Here is a 22,473-nt window from a genome sequence, read left to right on the forward strand (position 1 = left end):
AGAGCAGGCCTGACAAGCCAGCTGAGCAAGGTCCAGCTTCCTGGAGCTCCCGAGTCCACGGTGCCCGCCCTCCCCACCTCTCTCAGCCTCACCCACTCAAGCTCCTGCCCCCCAGATCCCAGGGGGCCTCACCCAGGCTGGAGGAAGCCGCGGCGTCTCTTTCAAGAACGACCACTAGAGGTCACTCTTCTCCAACATCAGACAAGGTGCCGCTCTGGCTTAAGTTGCTCTGGGGGGCGGGCCGCCTAGCCCGTATGGGAGGTGCCGCCCCTGGGGGGCCTCCCTCGTCCCAGGCGGGAAGGCCCCGCTTCGAGACCAAGCAAGCTCTGAGGTTGGCCCCAGGTTGCAGAGGAGAGGCAGCGCTGTGCTGGATGCAGGGGTGAGATGCGGGTGGATGGGGGGAACGGCCCATCTTCAGTCTTTCCCCTTGTCCAGTCCATTCCCTTGTGGTGGAGAGAATGCTGTGCTCTGTGGGGACCTGCGGGACCGCCTGGTGGCGGGCTGGGGCTCGCCAAATCGAGGTAGCAAGGCTTTCTGCAAGGGATGAAACTTCCGGGGGCAACACAAGCCCGTGCTGGCTGCAGAGCACGCGAGCCAACGTGTGTAAACTGTGGAGCGCTAGGCACGCCGAGGTACGCACGCGCATTTTTAATGGGCCTGTTACTCCCTGCAGATGCGGCCACGGTGGAAGGGAGGCTCGGGCATCCCCTAAGAGCCATGTGGGGCCAGGGCCGAGCCTGGCTTGCCTGTGGTTCCCGCTCCCTACGCTCTCCTTTGCCAAGGGTTGTTCTCCGACGCCGGGTTTTCTCTGTGGTACCGGTGCCTTCCAAAGGACCGACAATCGTTAGTTTTCTGGTCACAACCCATTTTCCGCTGGAAGCCAGAAGGGCTGCCTCTGCATACAGATGCAAACACTGAGGTTTGAGGTGATGACCTACCTTGCAGGAGTTAAGGAAGAGATGGAGCTAGAACCCGGGCTGGCTCATCCCCAAGGCAAGCGCTCCCACTGCGCCTGGCTGCCCCTTCCCACGGGAGAGCTACTCACCGTCCTCAGCAAAAGACCGATGCTGACGGAAGACTGCTGGGCTGAACAGTTTCAAACCAGGCAAGGACTCCAAACAAAAACACACAGAAGCAAGCATGACCTCTAAGCCCCATAAGCAGTGCCTGAGCCGCTGAGGCCCTGTCAGACCAAGCAGCATCCATGAGCCAGCCCTTCCTTCCTTCCTTCCTTCCTTCCTTCCTTCCTTCCTTCCTTCCTTCCTTCTTTTTCTCTCTCTTTCTCTTTCCTTCTTTCAACACATGAATTGTTTTATTTTCAGAATTTTTTTTCTAACTCAACATTACCCTTTGACTTGATTTTAGACTTCAGTTCCATGGTCAAAGTATACATCCTGAAGGAATCATTAACTTTTCTTTACTTAAAACAAGAACAACAGTATTCTAGCTGATTCTTCTATTTTTTAAAGCATATTAAAAATGTGTCCCCGGGCGCCTGGGTGGCTCAGTCAGTTAAGCGTCTGCCTTTGGCTCAGGTCATGATCCCAGAATCCTGGGATCAAGTCCTGCCTCGGGCTCCCTGTTCCATGGGAAGCCTGCTTCTCCCTCTGCCTCTACCTCTCTCTCTCTCTTTCTCTCACGAATAAATAAATAAAATCTTTTAAAAAATGTATCCCCAAAGTCAAGATGCATATCACCTTCAGAAAAATGTGTATCCATCATGGATATTGCTTAATAATGGATAATATCAAACAATATCCGTGATGGATACACATCTGTGTGTCAATAATAGGAAACCTTGTCCATAATGGAATGTCTGTTTTTTAATTTAAGAAGTAACCTAAATTGGGGCGCCTGGGTAGCGCAGTCGTTAAGCGTCTGCCTTCGGCTCAGGGCGTGATCTCGGCGTTCCGGGATCAAGTCCCACATCGGGCTCCTCCGCTGGGAGCCTGCTTCTTCCTCTCCCACTCCCCCTGCTTGTGCTCCCTCTCTCGCTGGCTGTCTCTCTGTCACATAAATAAATAAAATCTTTAAAAAAAAAAAAAAAAAAAAAAGAAGTAACCTAAATTTACTTTAATTAATTCCATATGTAATACCCAGATATGAACCTGGGTTGTTACTTGTATAGAACCTTTTTCTAATATTTATATATATATGTAACCATAGATTCAAAGAATGTGATTCAATTATACCTTCTATTTTCTAATCTATTTTTATTATTTTTTAAAGTTTTCTTTTCTTTGTGACCCATCAGCACAACCCACCTGAGCTCTGGAGCGAGCTGCCTTGGCCAATAGTGAGGGGGGAAATATATAAAAATGAGGAGAAAAGTAACAACTGGAGACAAAGAGAATCAAGAACAGAAGTATCTTTCCACTAGCATAGGGTTCTTAGCCTTGAGCTGCACATTAGAATCACCTGGGGAGTGTCTATTTATTGTTGTTGTTGTTTTAGTAGGCTCCACACACAGCATGGAGACCAACATGGGGCTTAAACTCACAACCCTGAGATCAAGACCTGAGCTGAGGTCAACCAACTGAGCCACTCAGGCGCCCCTCACCTTCACCCATTTTCTCACCCATGTAAGCCCCCACCTCTGACAACCACCAAACTGTTCTATCTGTGAGCTTGATTTATTTTTTTAGATTCCACATATAAGACAGATCATATGGTATTTGTCTTTCTCCATCTGACTTATTTCACTTAGAATAATGCTCTTGAGGCCCGTCCATGTTGTCTGAAATGGCAAGATTTCACTCTTTTTTATGGCTGAATAATAGTCCATTGCATATATATATAACCTTCAGCTTATTTGGTAACCACTTCTAATAACTAAAATACTCTAACTTGGAGGGGAGGAGAGGAAGATGTCTCTTCAGATCCTCTGCCCAGTTTTTAATCAGTTGCTTTTTTTTTTTTTTTACTGTTGAGTTGTGTGAGTTCTTTATGTATTTTGGACCTTAACCCGTCATTAGATATATGATTTGCAATTATTTTCTCCCTCTCAGTAAGTTGCCTTTTCATTTTGTTAATGGTTTCCTTTGCTGTGCAGAAGCTCTTTAGTTTGCTATAGCCCCATTGTTAATTTTTGCTTTTGGTGCTTTTGATTTTGGTGTCAGGTTTTTAAAAAATCATCACCAACTCCTATGTCAAAGAGCTTACTGCCTGTGTTTTCTACTAGGAGTTTTATGGCTTTGTGTCTTATGTTCAAGTCTTTCATTCATTTTAAGTGAATTTTTGTGTATAGTGGTCCAGTTTTCATTCTTTTGCATGTAGCAGTCCAGTGTTCCCGGCATCATTTATTGAAGAGACTGTCCTTTCCAAGTTGTCTATTCCTAGCTCCTTGGTCAAAAATTAATTGACTGTATATATACATGGGTTTATTTCTGGGCTCTCTATTCTGTTACACTGTTTCATGTGTTTGTTTTTATGCCAATGCCATACTGTATTATAGTGACTTAGTGAAAGAGCTTGAAATCAGGGAGTGTGATGTTTCCAGCTTTGTTCTTCTTTCTCAAGATTGCTTTGAGTGTTCAGGGTCTTTGTGGTTCTAGAAAAAAGTGTAGGATTGTTTGTTAGATTTCTGTGAAAAAAAATGCTATTGGAATTTGATAGAGATTGCACTAAATCTGTAGATTGCTTTGGGTAGTATGGACATTTTACCAATATTAATTCCCAATCCATGAGCATGGACTATCTTCCCATTTATTTGTGTTTTCTTCAGTTTCTTTCCTTAGGGTCTTATAGTTTTCAGAGTACAGGTCTTTGACCTCTTTGGTAAATTTATTCCTAGGTACTTTACTCTTTTTGATGCAATTGTAGATGGAGTTGTTTTCTTTCTTATAGTTCATTGTTGGTATATAGAAATGCAAAGGATTTTTACGTGTTGATTTTATATCCTACAACATTACTGAATTAATTTATTCTGGGGTTTTTTTTGTGGAATCTTTATGGTCTTCGGTACATAATATCATGTCATCTGCAAATAGTGAGAATTTTACCTCTTCTTTTTCAACTTAGATGCCTTTTATTTATTTTTCTGGCTAAGACTCTCAGTACTATGTTGAATAAAAGTGGCAAGAGCAGGCATCCTTGTCTTGTTCCTGACCTCAGAGAAAAAGTTTTAGCTTTCCACTGTTGAGTTGATGTTAGCTGTGGGCTTGTCATATATGGCCTTTGTTATTTTGAGATACGCTCCCTCTATACTCATTTTGTTGAGAATTCTTATCCTAAAGAGATGAGTTTTGTGGAATGCTTTTTCTGCATCTATTGAGATAAACATCTGATTTTTATCCCTCATTTTATTAATGTGGTATATCACATTGATTGCTTTGATTTGAACCTGCCTTACATTTGTGGAATAAATCCCACTTGATCATGGTATATGATCCTTTTAATATGTTGTTGAATTTGGTTTGCTAATATTTTGTGGATCTTTACATAAATGTTCATCAGGGATGTTAGCATCCTTGTCTGGTTTGGTGTTAGGGTAATGTTGGCCTCATAAAATGAGTTTGGAAGAGTTCCCTCCTCTTACGTTTCCTAGAAGAAGTTGAGAAGGATTGGTATTAATTCTTTGAATGTTTGGTAGAATTCACCGGTGAAGCTGTCTGGTCTTCGGCTTTTGTTTGTTAGAAGATTTTTTTTTTTTATCACTGATACAATTTCATTGCTAGTGATCAGTCAGTTCAGACAAATTTGTGTAAACCAGTTTGTGTAGGAGATGAATCTTTAGTTTAAACCTGCCCTAAATCTTGGTTGTCTCTCAAACCTGTGTACTCCTCTCAGCACCCTATTACATTTTTAATAGGTCCCAATAGTGAAGTATCTGCCAAGACCAGTCAGTGTCCCAAAGGGAGGATCTCAGCACGTAGCTTCAAGCTGATTGAAACTAGACCCTCAGGCAGCAGCTCTTAAAAGTGTGCAAATATACGGAGTCCTGGGGGACCACAAGCAGAAGCCAAGTAATCTGGAAATGTCCACTGGAAGGCAGTCACAAAAATCAGGGCCCCAGACAAGTGTCGAAGCTCTTGTCTGGAAGACAGCAGCGAGCTGGAGCAAGGCAGAGGGAGAATACCAAGATGGCGTCTATAGCCCGTACTCCTTGAGAGCAGCTCCGTAGGCCACTAAATATGCATCAGACCTGAACCCTATCCCTCAGTCCAAAGCTCCAGGACAGGCAAAGCGGTTCCTTCACAGAAAGACTGGGTGTGTGCCCCAGGCTGCTGTCTGTGCGGTGTCCTGTGGGTGGTAGCCTGCCAACTGTCTCTCTGATTGTCACGGTGTTGTGGAACCCAGGAATGTAAATCCCCTGGCCACTAGAGCCAGGAAATCAAGGGCCATCCCCTGGGCAGCATCCATAAAAATGGGGGAAGCAAACCTAAAAACCAAGGAAATATAAAAAACAGCTTTTAAAACTGTAGAAATATATAGAGTCCTGTAGCACCCATTAACATAAGCCCACTGGCCATCGAACCCAGGCGATGCAGAGGCATCTCCTGCCAGCAACTACAAAAATCAGCGCACAAGACAAGGGTATAAGCTCCCTTTTGGGTGAGTCTGATTCTCATGAGACCAGGGATGTAAGCCCCTTTAGCTTCCAGCGCCAGAAAATCAAGAGGCATCCCATGGGCAACAGCTGCAAACATTGGGACACCAGACACATGTAAAAAAAAAAGTCCCTTCCAGGAGATACTTGTGCTTTGGTGTGTGGTGGAGGGAGAACACAAAGAGGGCGCCCACCCCTCTCTGGCCCTAGAGAGTGTCCCAGCAGGCTCTGAGATGCTTGCCTCTCAGGCTGATTCTTTAATATAAGCAGGTAAGCATCTTCACCTTAAGTCTGGGCACTATTGATCTACTGCCTCTGAGCTGGGCCTGGAGTGGGTGAGTCTGAGTGTGCGAGCCCTTTGGGAGCCATTTCTCAGATGGATACAGTCTTGTGGGTGTCAGGACCTGAGTCCAGTTGCTTTCAAAATTAGATCCCATCTCTCAGGTGCAGGTCTTAAAATTTAGGGTGCCTGATGTGGGGTTCAATCCCTTTACTCCTCGTGGAGAAGCTTTGGGTGTTGAGTTCCCTTCCAGTTGTGAGTCACGTGCCACTGGTGGGGTTTATGGTGAGATTGTGTCCCAGCCTCCTACCTACTTCAGTGTGCATTGCCCTGGGGGTGCTAACCTGCCAAGGCCTCATTTGCTGATGTATAGTGACCACTCAGCCAGCCTTTAGATTTTTCTTTAAGAGGAAATTGTTCCATATGTAGCTGTAAATTCACTGTGTCCATGGGAGGAGGTGAGTTCAGGATTTCCTCACACCACCATCTTGAAAGGTTCAACCTGCACCCACCCTCCAAGCTTTTCTTCGTCCAGACAAAATGGCAGATCTTAGCCAGAGCTGGTTACACACCAGCCGTGCTCCATGTGCCCCAAGTGAAGCGCAGCTATCTGCGTCTTCAGTTGGAGAACAGATAGGAGATGGTTCCACAGAAAGCCCAAGGTAGCCTGGCAGGCCCGTAAATATACTGTCAGCCCTCCTCTTTCCAGTGGAAGGAAGAGCACCTTCCGTTGTCCAACTTAAGTGACTGGAGGTCCACCCTCAGCAGCTGTCCGGGCCAGGCATCCTCGGGGGCTACCAGCCAGGCTCATGCTGTTGACACAGCGCGGACCCTGGTAATGGCAGAACCGAAGTGTCTAATGTGAATGTTGAATTTACTTACCCAGCTGAGCACTAGCTTGCTGTGCGGCTCGAGTAGGAGCTTCTTGAGGACAGGGACCATAGCGATTCATCTAGATCTATTTCCCTCCACAAAACCAGATGCTAGACCTACAACGAGTGCCTCCGAGAGTACTCAGCCAATCCACCCGGCTTCTGAACCTCACCGCTGACTTGAATTCGGCCTCAGCTACTTCTCTTGGGAGAAGTTGTTTTTCCAGAACACAGGGAGGACCCTCGGATATAACAAGTCAACATTTTGAAACACCATTTAAAGGCATCTGTTTAATTATTTTTAATTAACTCCTGAAGAAAGGACTTTGCACGAGCAGTGCCCAGTGTCTACCAAGAGTGTATGTTGTGATCATATTTCTTCTGTGTTTCTCTCTCAAGAACCAGCATTTTTGCCCCAGAGAGTGCCTTCCTCAACGTAGTTCACCGCCCTTGAAAAGCCGGTTTGTGCCAGAAAGGAAGGTAAGCCCTGCAGACAGGCTCCTGTTCAACTCCTCTTGACCTTGAAGATCTTCTTTAAAATATGAGGGAATGAGACAAATATTCCTGAGGGTTTTATATCTTTTTCTTGCTAGTGGAGAAAAAGGAAGATTCCTTCTGTTGCCAAGGTGTCCCCAAACCCCAGCCTGCGGCCACAAAGAAAATTAACATAAAATCATATTTTAATTTTCCATCACCCCATAGCCACCTGATTTAGGACCTCAGTCCACCACACCGGCGGCTCCTGCCACCACCACTTATTTCTGGGAGGCCCCCAGCCAGCTTAGACATGCTCAGCGTCCTCTCCCGCACAGACTTTTCTCCAGCCACCATTCACACGCTGCCAGCAAAACCCCCTCGCGAAGCCACGTCAGCCGGTGTCCTCCCCGTACCCCCAAAGTGGCCAGACTGTCAAGGTACCGGTGTGTTTGGGGTCCCTCCCCCCTCCCAGCTGCCAGCACATCAGAGGTTCAGACCGAAGCCAGGCCAGGCTGGGCCTGACCACACTGCTCTTCGTCTTTGCCTGTCTTTCTCCTCCACCGCCCCCCCATCCCAACCCCCGCAAACCTGCTTTCTCAGGCCCCTTTAGCACTCAGTCATTCATCTGTTCGTCACACCAGCCCCGCCGAGGGGAGAAATATTCAACAGGCACCACCACTCTAACTCAGTTCTCCTGCCACATCAGCATAACCACCCAGTGGCCCCTTGCCCTGGACTACACCTGGAAAAAAGATGTTAAAAAGTTGACTTTTGCAACCCCAGCTTCTTATGGGCAAGGGCAAAAGGACTTTGAAAGAAATTGCTGTATGTACTTTCATTCCTGAAGTATTTCTACTTCTGTTACTAAATTTAAACATTATTCAATATAACACCTCCCAATAGAGAATGTTAATCAATGCTAAGTAAGCAAAAGCTAAAAATATATCTATACGCTATAAGCTGAACTGAGTAAGATTATATTTGGGAAACCCAGAAAAGGAGTTGACTTTGGAAGAGACAGAATCTAGGGTGAATTATTTTCTTCCTTTCTTTTGCTTTCCGTTAAAGTTGATTTTTTCTTTTCTTTCTTTCTTTCTTTTTTTTCTGTTAAGATCTGTTAAGATGAGAGGACTAGTGATGGTTAAGCGGTTAACTCAGATAAATGACCCCGTACATTCTATCAGCCTGATAACCAAGCCTTGTTTCCTTACAACTGTCTTCCCCGAGAGCAGGATCCTTTTCTCAGGCCACCTTCAGTCTCCTTGACCCTTTTGACATGGACTTACAACTTGTTTGGTGCTACTTTTCAAAACTCTCATTCTGGCCACAGTTATTATTTTTAAAACACATTTATCAAGTTGAAGGTTAAATGGCAATCAAGCCTGTAAAGGATACATAGACTTGGTGCAGTTGCTGGGAGAAAAATGTGTATCTCTCTTCTGATTCTACCCCTTTCGTGCTCGAAATAGGGCTTGGGTCTCTCTGTGGGTGGCTTGTGGCAAGTACTAACCTAATCATTTTTCCGCTTCTCAGAAATCTTAATCTTTTGCCATGTACCTTTTTTTTTTTTTTAGATTTTATTTATTTATTTGAATGAGAGTGAGAGTGAGAGCACAAGCAGGGGCAGCAGAGGGAGAGGGAGAAGCAGACTCCCCACTGAGCAGGGAGCCCCATGCGGGGCTCAATCCCAGGGTCCTGGGATCGTGACCTGAGCCAAAGGCAGACATTTAAGCGACTGAGCCACCCAGGCGCCCCTTGCCATGTACCTTTCAAAGAGAGTGTTGTCCCTGGCAATGAGTTTCTCTTCCCCACCAGTAGGAAGGACGTAAGTGTCATCCCACGTGCTCGTATCAGAGTCCCCACTTCAGAGGCAAGGGGCTCCCCTGCGTGTCTCTCTGTTCTTCCTTAGTTCTCAGATCGATCAGGCCACTCTACCAAGGGAATGGAGAAGGACTTCAGGGGTGGTGACCGATGTGCCACTGGATTGGGGGCATTTGCCTGGGGGAAACACAAAGACCCCTCTCCTATTAGGGTCGTCTCCCCCAACCTTCCCTTATACCATCAAAGGGAATCATCTGGACCAGCCATTTCTGAGAATAATGTAGTAACCCTCCCCCCACCCGGATCTAGTCCCTGCCCGATAACAGAAGTAGTAATCTCTCTGTTAATTACTTGCTGCGTGCCAGGTGAGGTGCTAAATGTTGTACATACATTATTCCATTTAATCCTCATAGTGGCCCCATGAGGTGGGTACTCAATCCTGCTCCTCTCCAGAATGGCTACCCCAGTACCCAGCCCCCAACAGTTCAGGAGGTTTCCTGTAACCCACAGCCCCCACCATGCTTGGCAGTTAGTCAGCTTTGTAGCATCTGCCAGTCTCATAGGTGTAAAGTGATACCTCTTTGTTATTTTAATCTGTATTGCTCCGATGACTGGTTTAAGTTAGTGTGCCTTTTATCCGTGGGACTCTCGGTCGATTTTTTCTCCCCCTCTGGTGTATTCTCAATTGAAAATGTTTCCCAGGCCCTTTTCAGAGCTTCCCACAAGTATCATGTGGTCTTTCTGCCTTGTTTATTGTCATCACTGATGACAATCAGATGTAATCAGAGGCTAACTAATTATTTCCTCCAGTCATTGGCTTACACAGTGAGGAGTATTATAAACATACAGGTGCCTGAATTTCAGACCGAAGCTTCCATCAGCAAGACTTTTGCTACCATTGTGTTTTACGTTTAATTGCAGTAAGTAATTCAACAGCAAGGCTTTTTAATCACCATATTTGGGGCTCTGTACTCAAGAAGGGAAATCATTCCTTCCTCCTGGTGTTTGCTGCTTACTAGTAATGCTTGAAAATCATCCTTCTGTCCTTCCCCACTTAGGGAAAGAGGGCCGCGGCTGCATTAATTTTCTGTTTGAGAGTCCCAGGCGGAGTCTTGAATGTGTGAGCGATTCTGTGACGAGGGTCCGGCCCGTGCCATGGAAGAAGTTGGCTCAAAAGAAAACAAATGCTCTCTGAGTAACAAACCAAATACAAAATGATATAAACTTCCTCTAACCACGTTACGATTTCTAACAACACCACTTTGGGCTTCATACTCACACGCCAGTGCTCCCAGCACTACAGGCTGACTGCCCCAGCTCGGCAGGGTCAGGATCGAGCTACATGAACCCTCTAGGGGTGGATTCTTCTAAGGTCAGATGCGTAGTCAGATTTCCCTTTGCGGTCCCTGGACTCTGGTCACACAGTGCCAAAAACTGTTTTGCAAGTGTGGGTCGTCCGTTTCTCTGAGTCAACTGCATTTCCATCCCGGGTGTGTTCTGAGTTCTAGCTGGAACTTCACAATAGAGTTTCCTTGTCCTTCTAGTCTAGCATGATCTGCACAGGTGGCCAGATATTGCTACTAAATGAATGACATTTAGCAAGGGACAGTCTGATGCTTTAAGAAGCAAAACGTGTTCCTCTCCACACTTCCGCTATGGCTATGTTAGAGAAGAATAGGGCTGTCATGGTTTTAGAAGAACAACTCATGGGCAGCCGCCCCACTGTTTGGTCGCAGAAGGGAAGGTTGTGTCCGGGACAGTACACAGTTGTGCAGTTGGCACATTGCACGTGAAGGCCCAGGAGAGCTGGCGAATGAGGTCTGAAATCCAAGCTGTGTGTCCCATCTTAGAGATCGGACTTCTTAGAAGAGGCAGCACAAGGGGCCCCGTAAGCTATCCGAGGCCCCACAGGGTCCATGTAAGATCCAATAGGGCCAGACCCAAGACTTAGGGAAGGATGAGAACAGGCTGAGGTTGTCCTGAACTGAGACACTGTATTCTTAGTTGTACCCGGTAGAAATTGTATGCTTAGGAGGCTGCCTGACAAACTGCAGTTGAGCACCTTCAGGTCCTGGGAGGAAAGGGTTGTACCAGCAGTTCTCAGGGGAGGCAGTGGAGATTTGGCCCCTGACGGACATTTGGCAATGTCTGGAGATTTTTTGATTATCACAATTGGGGCTGCTACTGGTCGTTAGAGGCTAGAGACGCTGCGAACACCCTACAATGCACGGGGGGACATTCTCCCACAGTAGAGTTATCTGCTGCAAAATACCAGTAATGCCCCCGCTGAGAAACCCTGGGCTATATGACAGTAAGAGGCATGAGTGTCCTCCATTGATGAAAGTATGGTGATAATGTGGTTATTTTAATCTAATATTTAAGAAGAGCCAGCTGTATACTTTAGAGTGGTCCTTTAAAGTAAAGTTTCCTCCCCACCCCACCCCTCATTTCCTTGAACCTGTCTCCCTCTTGTCCAAAAGACAAGATGCTTAAAAGAAACTGCTATAATGATTGTGCAAGTTTCTGTGCACAAGTATTTGTGTGTATGAGAAACAGACTAAGAAACAGAAAAAAGCACCTAGAGAAGCAGAGAGAGATGTGCAGAGATAAACAATAAGTGAGTCAGGTAAGGGGTAGATGGAATGAGAGAGAGAGAAAAAAAAAGAGGGGTGACACCTAACTAAATCTTTCTCGAACAGATACCATCTAGAACATGCCAGTCTGGAAATTCAGTGATAATAGGTGAAGGTCCCTGTGTTCTGTAAGCCCACAATCTCCAAGAGACAGAGGCAACCAACTGTCATACCTGCGGAAAGTGGAAAGCTCGCCATAAAATCATAAAGCTGAGGGAAGGCAGAGGAAAGGCTGACATTCTGCTGGGCGGGGGGGAGGGGGGTCTGTGGGGGGGTGACCTTTGAGGTGAACCGGGAAGAAGCATTTTGTCAGGTGAGCAGAATGGGAAGTGAGGAATCTTGGGAAGTGGGTTTGGGGAACGGAAGAGGGTCGGGCGGACTCAAACGGTGGAGGGGTAGAAGTGAGGAATAAAGTTGAAAAGAGCAGCTGTGACCTCCCCCCCATCATCCCCCAGAGCAGGGTCAGACCTTGATTCTGTGCTTGAAGTTTTCCACGGGGAGGATCCCAGAGTTTCTTGGGCAATATTTCCTCATCGCTTTCAACTTTTACTCAAGTGCTACTTTATCAGTGAGGTCTACCCTGAAACATTTCAGCCCACCTTCCTGATATTCACAACCCCCTCATCTATCATTTTCTGTAGTACTTATTATTGAGGAACATACTATATAATTATTAATTTCATGTTTGTATTCCTTGACTAGAATATAGGCTTCATGAGAGCAGGGATTTTCTTTTGTTTACTAATGTACCTAGAACAGTGCTATGTGACTATTAAGTGCTCAATAAATATTTGTTGAATGAATGAATGATGAATTAGCATGGGGATTGGAGGCATATGGCCCCTTCCCAGAACTTTACACTTCTGACGGCTGCTCCTGGGGGTGTAATAGTCTTCTCGTGTTGCATGACAAATTACCACAAATGTAGGGATTTGAAACCACACGCCTGTCTTATCTCACAGTCTCTGTGGGTCAGCCATCCGGGCACAGCCTAACTGGGTCTCCTGTTCAGGGGCTCACAAGGCTGCAATCTGAGTGGCTCAAAGTGGCTTTCCTGGGGAAAGGGCTGCTTCCAAGCTCCCTGATTGTTAGCAGAGCTCAGTTCCTGTGGCTGTGTGACTGAGGGCTTCAGTTTCCTGCTGGCTGTTGGCTGGGGGCTACCCTCAGCCCCTGGAGCCCACCTGCAGTTCCTTGCCATGTGTGGTTCCCCAACATGGCCACTTGCTTCCTCAGAGCCAGCCGGGGAGACAGAGACTCTAGCAAGATGGGCGCTACAATTTTATGTAACATAGTAATGTCATCACATACATGGAATCACCCACATCCTATCTTCTTTGCCATTTTCTGATTAGAAGCAAGTCACAGGTCCCACCCACACTCGATCACACAAGGACGTGAACACCAGGAGGTGGGATCATAGGGGCCATTTGAAGAGAGAGTCCACCACAGGAGGTGACAGCTGGAGGGGATGCTTCTCCTTTGAACACAGTCCCTCGGTTTTATGCACAATCGACCTCTGTGCCACATTAGAGTTATTTATGTACGTGTCTGCCTCTCCCACAAGGTTGGGGCCAGGAGCTGTTCTTGTTCATCTTGAGAGTCAGTTTCTAAGACAGAGCCTGGCACATAAGTCATCAGTTCTGGATGAATGGATGGAAGGATGGATGGGTGGATGGGTGGATGGATGGATGGATGGGTGGATGGCTGGGTGGGTGGGTGGATAGATGGATGGGTGGATGGCTGGGTGGGTGGGTGGATGGATGGATAAATGGAAAGAAGGCAGAAAAGAAGGAAATGTGGTAACAAAACAAGGATGAAGGCAAAGCACCTGGACAGAAGGAGTGTGACCCTCACCTGACAGAGGGGCCACCCAGTGTGCAGTAAGATGTAAGCACTAAGTTATGGATCTGCTCACAGTCCCAGCCTTGTTCCTGCAGCTGCCCGTTGGAGTCTCTCAGGGCTGCCAAGAGACCAGAGGCAGGCAGTTCCTCTGTCCCAGATCTTCTGTTTTCTCCTCAGGAAATAGGAGTGCAAAAAATCATGAGGGATGTCCAAATGTTCCATGTATGAAGGCACCAATGAAATCCTGCAGTTCTTTGTGATTTGGGCAGGTCTGGAGATAATTTCCGAAGAAATAAGCTGAGAGAAGAAAGCATTCCTTTGTAATAATCTCCAAGGCTCTAGGCAAAGGCTTTTGATAACCAAGTGTTTTGTGCAATAAACGCTGGGTTTTGACCTGAACTTCTTTGAGCTCTTGGTACAGTGTGGAAGAGTGAATCCAGGCTGTTCCAGGCCTTGGCCTCTGAGGCCAAGAAGGAAGCCGGGTCACGGACACTCCGAGTGCGGGAGGTAGGATCTCAGGCTGTCCTTTCTCTGTGGGCACTGTGGGAAGGCAACAGTTGGGCAGAGTTTACTGACGATGCTGAGTGTGTTTTCCACCCAGTAATGCCTCCTGGGCAGAAAGATTCTGACATTGTTTTCTGGCTCGCTGCTTTAGGCGGGGTGACCTTGGGTTAAACCTTTACATATGCATCATTCCCCCCCTTTTTCTTGGATTTTTATGATTTATTTTGCTCACCTGTTCCATGACAGGTAATTTGCTTTATGTCAGATGAAGGCCATTAGTAGTCAAGGTGAGTGAATTGTGACAAGGTCACACTGGGAGACCATATTTATGTCTTTTTTAATTAGGGCTGGACTATAAGCCTGAGGAACACTATTGTTTTTAACAGTGACAACTGAGCTTTTGCATGGGTCCCTGTTTGTAAAAACCTTTGTCTTTTGTGAATCTGTAAAATGTTTGGTGCTTAGTTTCCTGAGGGGTAGATGAGGTACGGAATCTCTGGACACTCTGCCCGTGAAGAGAATGTCAGATTCCAGGGTAAGTTAGTAACTTTCAAATAGAAATTTTACTTTGGATATCTCTTACTGCATTTTCTTTATAACCTATCAGTTAAAGCAGTTTAAAACAAACCTGGAGAAGCCGATGAATAACAATGGGATTTTATTTACAGAAATTGCCCCAAGAGTAATACAGTAAGAACTCAGAATTTCCAAAACACGGTGCTCATCCTTGTTTTGACAGCAATATCCTTGTTTGACAAGAAAGAGCCTTTAATCTGCTCCTCACCACATTGGCTTGTCTCCTAGGTTTTAGCTGGAGCTCTTCATCTAATCTATAGAATTCCAAACAGAAGGAACATGATTCCTCTGGATCCAAAATCAGTAACTAGACCTGGAACCATCCTGAGAAAAATTAGAAGAAGACTAGCTCCCTGCTGGGACCTCTGTGTCCTGAGTCCACACTTCAGGACCCAGCTTTAAAAGCTGACTTTGCACGAGTGGAAAGCTTTTGCATAAAGGTGTCCACGAGTATCAACGGTCCTCCTGTTGGATGCACAGCCCTTCACTTGGCACCATGAGGGAACGCAAAAGGAGTGAAGTCCCAGTACTTACACTCTGGTGACAGCTATGAATTATTCCAGGGTCACCTGGACCAGGGAACGGACCCTCACTGGGAGCAGTTCCAACTTAGGTAGTACCTGGTGCTCACAGCCGGTCTGAGCAATTCATCTTGGGTTCCCAGGCAACATCAGAGAAAACGCAGAGCCATCGCCTCACTCATCGCCCCTCCCCCCCACCCCCACACAGGCTAGTNGTTAGTCTAGCAGGTTTTTTTTCTTTCTCTTTCTTTCTTTCTTTCTTTCTTTCTTTCTTTCTTTTTCTTTTAAGATTTTATTTATTTATTAGAAAGAGAGAGCACAAGCAGGGGGAGTGGCAGGCAGAGAGAGAGAGGGAGAAGCGGCCTCCCTGCTCAGCAGGGAGTCTGCCATGGGGCTCAATCCCAGGACCCCAGGATCATGACCTGAGCCAAAGGCAGACACTTAACAGACTGAGTCACCCAGGCGCCCTTCTAGCAGGTGTTCTGTGCAGGGAGAAGAGTGCATGCGCACACACATATCAGCAGTTCGTCCCAAGCACGCCCTGCATGTTCTTAGGGTCCACCTTTATCCCAACCCTTCGCCTGACTCCTCTCTTAAGTAAGGTTTGTGATGGCACACCCAGCTTCACTCTCAATTAATCATTCTCAATAGTGTCTGTTAGAATGAAAGACTTGCCTTCCCTGTATTTCCCCCTTTCAACATCAGAACGAAAGGAAAGAAAAAGATAAAACTCAACATCTCCCATGCTCCCACGGAATCTTTTATGATCGTGTCTTTCCTCTTGAACATGGGTCTCTCAGGCTGCTAGCCGTCCATCTCTACTCCTATTTCTTCTTAAGAAATGTAACCTGTATGGAGTATTTTTCAAATGCATGGAAACTTCTAACAAAAACTGCTTTCTCAATGGGTCCATATCCTTTTGACTTTCTAATATTCAAAAATGCATTTGGATACAAAGGCCTTTTCCGTCTATCTTGTCTGGAAGAGGTCCTACCCTCCTGCCCACCCTGGCCCCTTTTTCTCTATTTACACGGCCCACTCATTTTTTTTTTTTTTCCAGCTTCATTTATTTGAGTTGTTGGTCTGTCCTCCCTGTGGGGCTGTAAAGCTTCATACAAGCAGAGACCATGTCCGTTCGCTCAGCACTGCAGCACCAGCACCTAGCAGAGCACGTGCCTTTTAGGAGAATCTCATTAAAATATTTGTTGGAAGGAGGGAGGAAGGGAGGGGGCAAGGGAGGGGGGAGTTCACCGTAAGTGATACATCATGGTTTCCTTAGCTGATTAAAAGTGACAGGCAGGGCGCAGCAGAGCAGAGGGTGAGCAAGGCCAGCTACTCGGAATGGGATCTTCGGAGAGCAGAGTGCAAAGGAGCTGATAGGGCTGATGAGGCATGTAAAGGTGCCTGTCATCCTGGAGGAGACTGCCCACAGCTGGCCCAGGAGACAGAGAAGCCGAGGGAGGATCGGGGGCGGTGGGCACGGTCAGGGCTTCATGCCCACGAGCTGGGCCCCTAGACCAAGGACGAGGTGTGTGAGCTACAAAATGGCCGCCGCCTCACTTCACTCTCCAGATCCCTCTTGTGCTCTACCCGACCCAAAACCTACCAGGAAAGGAGAAAGCGATTCCGCCCAGCCAAGTGGACGCCATGCTAAGTCGGCACCCGCCCCGTATTGCCCGAGCGAATGAACTTGCAGGGCAGCAAGGGGCGTCTGGCCACCTGGTCTCCCCAGAACGAGAAACCCACGAGGGACGGGATTTTGTGCTCCGTTCACTGCTGTACCCCCAACACCGGAGTGGCGCCTGGCCTGTGTGTGCGAGCTTCATAAAATTCGTGCGGTGACTACTGAACGATCTGGCGCAGTCGAAGGAACCGAATGAAAACTTTTCTAGGCTGCAGGGCGTGGGGAATGCACGTGGAGCCACTTCGTCCATTTAGCATAAAGGAGCATAACAGGGAAGAGAGGGGAAAGCATATTTCCTTCTCTCAGGACGTACCCAAGGGGAGAAAAAGATCACACCACCGTCGTGACCGCAGGCAAATATGCTAAGTAGTAAGTCAGGGGCCGAGAGGCCTGGCTCCTGAGAGCCAAGAATCCTGGCTAAGGGGGAAAGGAAGGGAGAGGAAAAGCTAGAAGCATCTTCTTCACAGCCTTCCTCAAGGTCCGTGTGGGGCGCGACACGGGCAGGCGATGCCCCGCAGCCAGCCCCGCGGGGTAGAGCCCGGGGGCGCCCTGACGCAATCCGCAATCCGGAAGGCCGGCCTCCTGGGACTTGTCCTGGGAGGGCTCGGGGCTTAGCTAGCTCCAACAGTCCGCTTCTCTCAAGAAGCTCTTGCCTGAACTCTGATGCCCCCGCAGAGTCCCCCTCGGCTTTCTGTCTCCCTACCCCGCCGTGAGAGCTCAGCTTGTTTTAAGAGACGTCCGCCCCTTCCTCAGCAACCGCCGTGAGAGCTCAGCTTGTTTTAAGAGACGTCCGCCCCTACCTCTGCGACTCTGTCCCTGCATGTCCGAGATGCTGCGTGTTCACCGGGCTCCTGCCGGACCGCTGCGATTCCCGGCTCCCGGAGGTGCTTTTCTTCCCTGTGCTCTCCTGTGTTCCGCGTTTTGCCCTGAACATGAATTACTTCTATAATCACACACACGAAAAATAGTCACAAGAGTGCTTTAAAGTACTCTAACTAAGGTGGGTGGGGCAAAACTATTTTTTGTATGTTTTCAAAATAAATATTAACAGCATCTTGGGGCGCCAAGGGGGGCTCAGTTGGTTAAGCATCCATATATATATATATATATATTAGCAACATCTTACAACTCAACATGAGCAACTTGGGGTAGATGCTATTTCTAAGGTATAATATCATGGGTGAGATAGCTATTATATATCAACATATGGTACTGGTCCTTTCTCTAGGCATAGCACCGTGAGGAAGTGTATCATCCCCCAAATGTTGTTGGTTATCAACTTGAGTTGGACTTTCTTTGATCTTTATGCCTTATATAAACTAAAAGATTATATACTCTATTTATGTACCACAAAATGCAACAAGAAATTAAAACAAAAGGAGTTAACTTTCCATTTATTACGTATGGTATCTGCAGAATTGCCTGGCTAAGAATTAAAGATGTCAAGACATGAGGACATGAAAAATGCAATTATCACTGTGTCCTGGATCTAATAAGCAGTACAAAGTAGAAGAATAAAAACAGACCTGAGTATTTGGGGCATATTTGGGACCGAGCTTTATAATTCAACCCTATTTTCACGGCTGGTTAAAATCTGTGAAAAAAAAGGGATCAAAGTTTCTTCACCCAGATCTCCCTAAACGAAGTACTAGAGGTGGCCCCAATAATGTGGATATGGAAGATTAAGATCATTCTAGACCTTGGAGAGCTAAGTTTTATAAGTTTCCTCCTGCCCTAATTATTGGTAGAGGTGAGTCAACAAGAGGCACTTCTGTCCCCAAGTCACAGTCCTGGTCTTCCTCTGCTTCTCCTTTCTCAGGTTTCTTCCTGATTTTATCACCGACTTCAACTGGTACAGTTGAACAAGGTCCAAGGTCCTCCTGAAGGGTGAAGGCTAGTGTGGGGATAAGCTCACTGCCCTCTTCCATCTTTTGTCTCCAGGCAAAAGTGGATAAAATGAGCACTTTAGGAAGTGCACGAGGAGCAAAGATAGAGGGAGAGTCAGGAAAGGGACCCTTGCTGCCTGAGAAGCATGTGGACAGGGAAGGTCCAGCCCTTGTGTAAGGGGAAAATCATGGAGCCATTATATGTATATGCCTGAATTCCAGGTTTGGTTTGCTGTAGATGAGAGAATGACCTTCCCCCCCCCCCCCACCCAATAAAAAGCCTGGCTAAAATCATCCAGGCACTTCCCTCTACCTTCTCCAGATTGGCTCAGGGCTCTCACTAAAATTCCCAGGGTGGTTCTCATCTGACTACTAAAGGCTTACCATTAAAAAGCTGCCTTTCTCCTGGAGTCCAAGGGCCCAAGCTCTCAGCCACAACCCTTAATCATGTGTCACTAATAAATCCTTCCTCTCACATAACCACTTCTGCAATTTGGGAGAAGAACCAACAAGACAATTTGGATCCTGCAAATAAACTAACCTATGGAATCATGGAATGTTCCCATCCATTCTTGACCAGTTATTTTGTGCTGGGGAGACAGACCTTTACATTCACCAGAGGTCCATTAGACTGAGTGCTGATCAAGCTCATGGGGGTAAGACCATAAGAAAGACACAGAGATGAAATTCTTCTGGTGTCAAAACAAACTCTGTGAGGACAAGATGCACTTGGAGTTTGACTCCATCTTCTGTCTTGTGGTGGGTTACTACAGTTCATCAGGAAAACTGTTTGGAACTTGCAAAATCTCCAAATCCTGCCTTGGGGAGTCCGAGACTCTTGGCTTCCTTACAGAGCTCCTTTGTGCCCATAAAATAGGTTTAATAATCACACTCTAGATTGCACAACTGGTATTGCTCCCATCAGAATACCATCGTGCAGAAAAACAGAACCAGTGTTTCGCATTTCTTTTCAGATAAAAAAATATCTTCTGAAGAGAAGAACAGATGCTATTTACCCATGGCTCTAGTCTCATCCTGGTGTTGGGGCTGGAGGGTCTGCAGCAAATGATTTCAAAACAGGAGCATAGTCCCTACTGTTCTCTCCAAATGTCCTCCTTCCTCACCCCCTAGCCTGGCTTTCTGGATTTCCTCCCCCATGGTGAACACATATAGAAAAGAAATGGGGACCCAGTGATTCTTGGTATTTCCAAGGGGGGCCGCAGGCCCTGGTGAGAGCTGACAGTTTGGGGGATAGAAAGCAGCCAGTGGACTTCAAACATTTAAAGATGCAGGCACGTTATGTAGGTTTCCAAGGATTTTTAATGGTTTCCAAACTAATATGACCTTCCCCTAACTTCACTTTCATTTCCCTAACCTGCCGAGGGTCCTGTCTTCTTCCCATGACCAAATCACAGTCACAGAATGTTGAAGTAGTAAGAAAGAGGATGAAATCTTGATCTAGGCAGAAAAAGTGCCCTACCAAGGTCAGCTTCAAGTTCCTGACAAAGCTGGGTTTAGAACTCTCCTGTCTTGATTCACAGAACTGTGCTCTTTCCCAGAAGCCCTAACATGAAAAGGATTCTTTACGCAAGAAACAACAGGTGTTGGCAACAATGTGGAGAAAAAGGAACCTCTTGTACTATTGGTGGGAATGAAAACTGGTACAGTCACTGTGGAAAACAACGTGGAGTTTCCTCAAGAAGTTAAAACTAGAACTACCCTATGATCCAACAATCACGCTACTGCGCATTTAGCCAAAGAATACAAAAACACGAATTCAAAGGGATACACATACCCCAATGCTTATAGCAGCATTATTAGCCAAGATATGGAAGCAGCCCAAGTGTCCATCGATTGATGAATGAATAAAGAAGATGTGTTATATATACACAGTGGAATATTATTCAGCCATAAACGAGAACGAAATCTTGCCATTTGCAATGATAGGGATGGAGCTAGAGAGTATAATGCTAAGCCAGATAAGTCAGTCAGAGAAAGACAAATACTGTGATTTTACTTCTGCGTGGAATTTAAGAAACAAAACAGGGGCACCAGGGTGGCACAGTTGGTTAAGTGACCAGCTCTTGGTTTCAGCTTAGGTCATGATCTCAGGGTTGTGAGATGGAGCCCCATGTGGGGCTCTGCACTCAGTGTGGAGTCTGCTTGAGATTCTCTCCCTCTCCCTCTGTCCTTCCCAATCGTGCTCTCTCTCTCTCTCTCTCTCTCAAATAAATAAATAAAAATATTTAAAAAGGGGGGGGCTCCTGGGGAGCTCAGTCGTTAAGTGTCTGCCTTCAGCTCAGGGTGTGATCCCGGCGTTCTGGAATTGAACCCCGCATTGGGCTCCTCTGCTGGGAGCCTGCTTCTCTCTCTCCCACTCCCCCTGCTTCTGTTCCTTCTATCGCTGGCTGTCTCTCTCTCTCTGTCAAATAAAGAAATAAAATCTTAAAAAAAGAAAAAGAGGAGTTCCTGGTTGGCTCTGTTGGTTAACATCTGACTTCGGCTCAGGTCATGATCTTGGGTCTTGGGATGGAGGCCTCGTCATGCTCCACACTCAGTGGGGAGTCTGCTTGTTCCTCTCCCTCTGCCCCTCCCCCTGTTCACACTCTCTCTCTCTCTATCAAATAAATAAAATATTTTAAAATATAAAGTAAAATAAAAGAAACAAACAAACAAGCAAATGGGGAAAAGAAAGCGGGGAAAACCAAGAAACAGACGCTTAACTATAGAGAACAAACTGATTCGGGTCACCAGAGGGGAGGGGGTGGGGGGACGGGTGACATAGGTCATGGGGATTAAGGAGGACACTTGTGATGAGCACCAGGTGATGTATGGAATTGTTGACTCACTATATTGCACACCTGAAACTAATACAACACTGTATGTTAACTAACGAGAATTAAAATTAAAACTTAGAGAATTCTGTAACTGAGCTGTTACAGAGATTCTCACAGATTTAGTCCCTGGGTATAAATAATAATGGCCTGTCAAGATGCCAAAATTGAAGTAAGACAAACTAGAATAAACCTTAGTTGTATATGGCATCATTGGAAGAAGTCTACAAACTCCCTCAAGCAGGGTCTAGTAACACAGTGGATATGTTCAGTCACACGAATTCTCCCTTCCCTCTTCTGTCCACCCAGTGACCATCTGTAGCATGATTCATCCCTCACACCATTGAGCTCCAGGTCCCTGGGGGAAAGGAAGGGCCTTAAAGAGCATGCAGATTAACCAGCTCTCTAGGTGCACATAAGACCGCATATGCAAGAAGCAGCTGCAGGACCAAAGGCAGCCTCCTGATATTCAAACCCACGCCTGTGTCCATAGGTCCTGCTGAGATTCGGCAGTGATCTGGTTATCTGGTTTGTTAATCAGAACGGGTGGCAGGGAAGCTGTATATTTCAAGTTGGAATGTTCACTTTGCCACTTGAATTATTCTATTTGGCGGTCTACACTGCAGGATTCCTAACGTAGAACTGAAAATTACCCTCCACGTATCTGGTTTTCAAGCCTAAAGTCTTGTGTGTATCCCTCTGTTCCACAGGATGTCTTAATGTAGCCATTTATCTCCTGGACCAGAGATGTGCTTCCTCCCAGCCCAACACGGATGCCGTGGGAGGCCTGGTACAACGACCTGGGCTGGGCTGACCCCGCCACTCCATCTGTTCATGGGGACAGTGCTTCCTTTGTACCATTGTTTGGTTTTTTTGTTTTTTGGTTGGGTTTTTTTTTTTTTTTTTTTTTTTTTTTACTTTTCCTTCTTCCCCGTTTCAAACCCAGTCCCTCAGGACCTCAGTTGAAGCCAGCCCTACCCAAGCACATCCTGGCT

The 22,473-nt window shown here is 46.5% G+C and overlaps 1 long non-coding RNA gene across 1 annotated transcript in view; it reads left to right on the forward strand.

Annotated features, from left to right (window-relative positions):
• The first annotated feature begins 292 nt into the window (after positions 1–292).
• LOC121100417 overlaps positions 293–22,473 on the forward strand; it is a 30,044-nt gene continuing 7,863 nt past the window's right edge. The window contains exons 1-2 of the long non-coding RNA XR_005832203.1: positions 293–379; positions 7,100–7,180. This is a non-coding gene — a long non-coding RNA (uncharacterized LOC121100417). The remainder of the gene's footprint in view (positions 380–7,099; positions 7,181–22,473) is intronic.

Source organism: Ursus maritimus, unplaced genomic scaffold (assembly GCF_017311325.1).
Source record: "Ursus maritimus isolate PB19 unplaced genomic scaffold, ASM1731132v1 scaffold_4, whole genome shotgun sequence".
Classification (NCBI taxonomy): domain Eukaryota; kingdom Metazoa; phylum Chordata; class Mammalia; order Carnivora; family Ursidae; genus Ursus; species Ursus maritimus.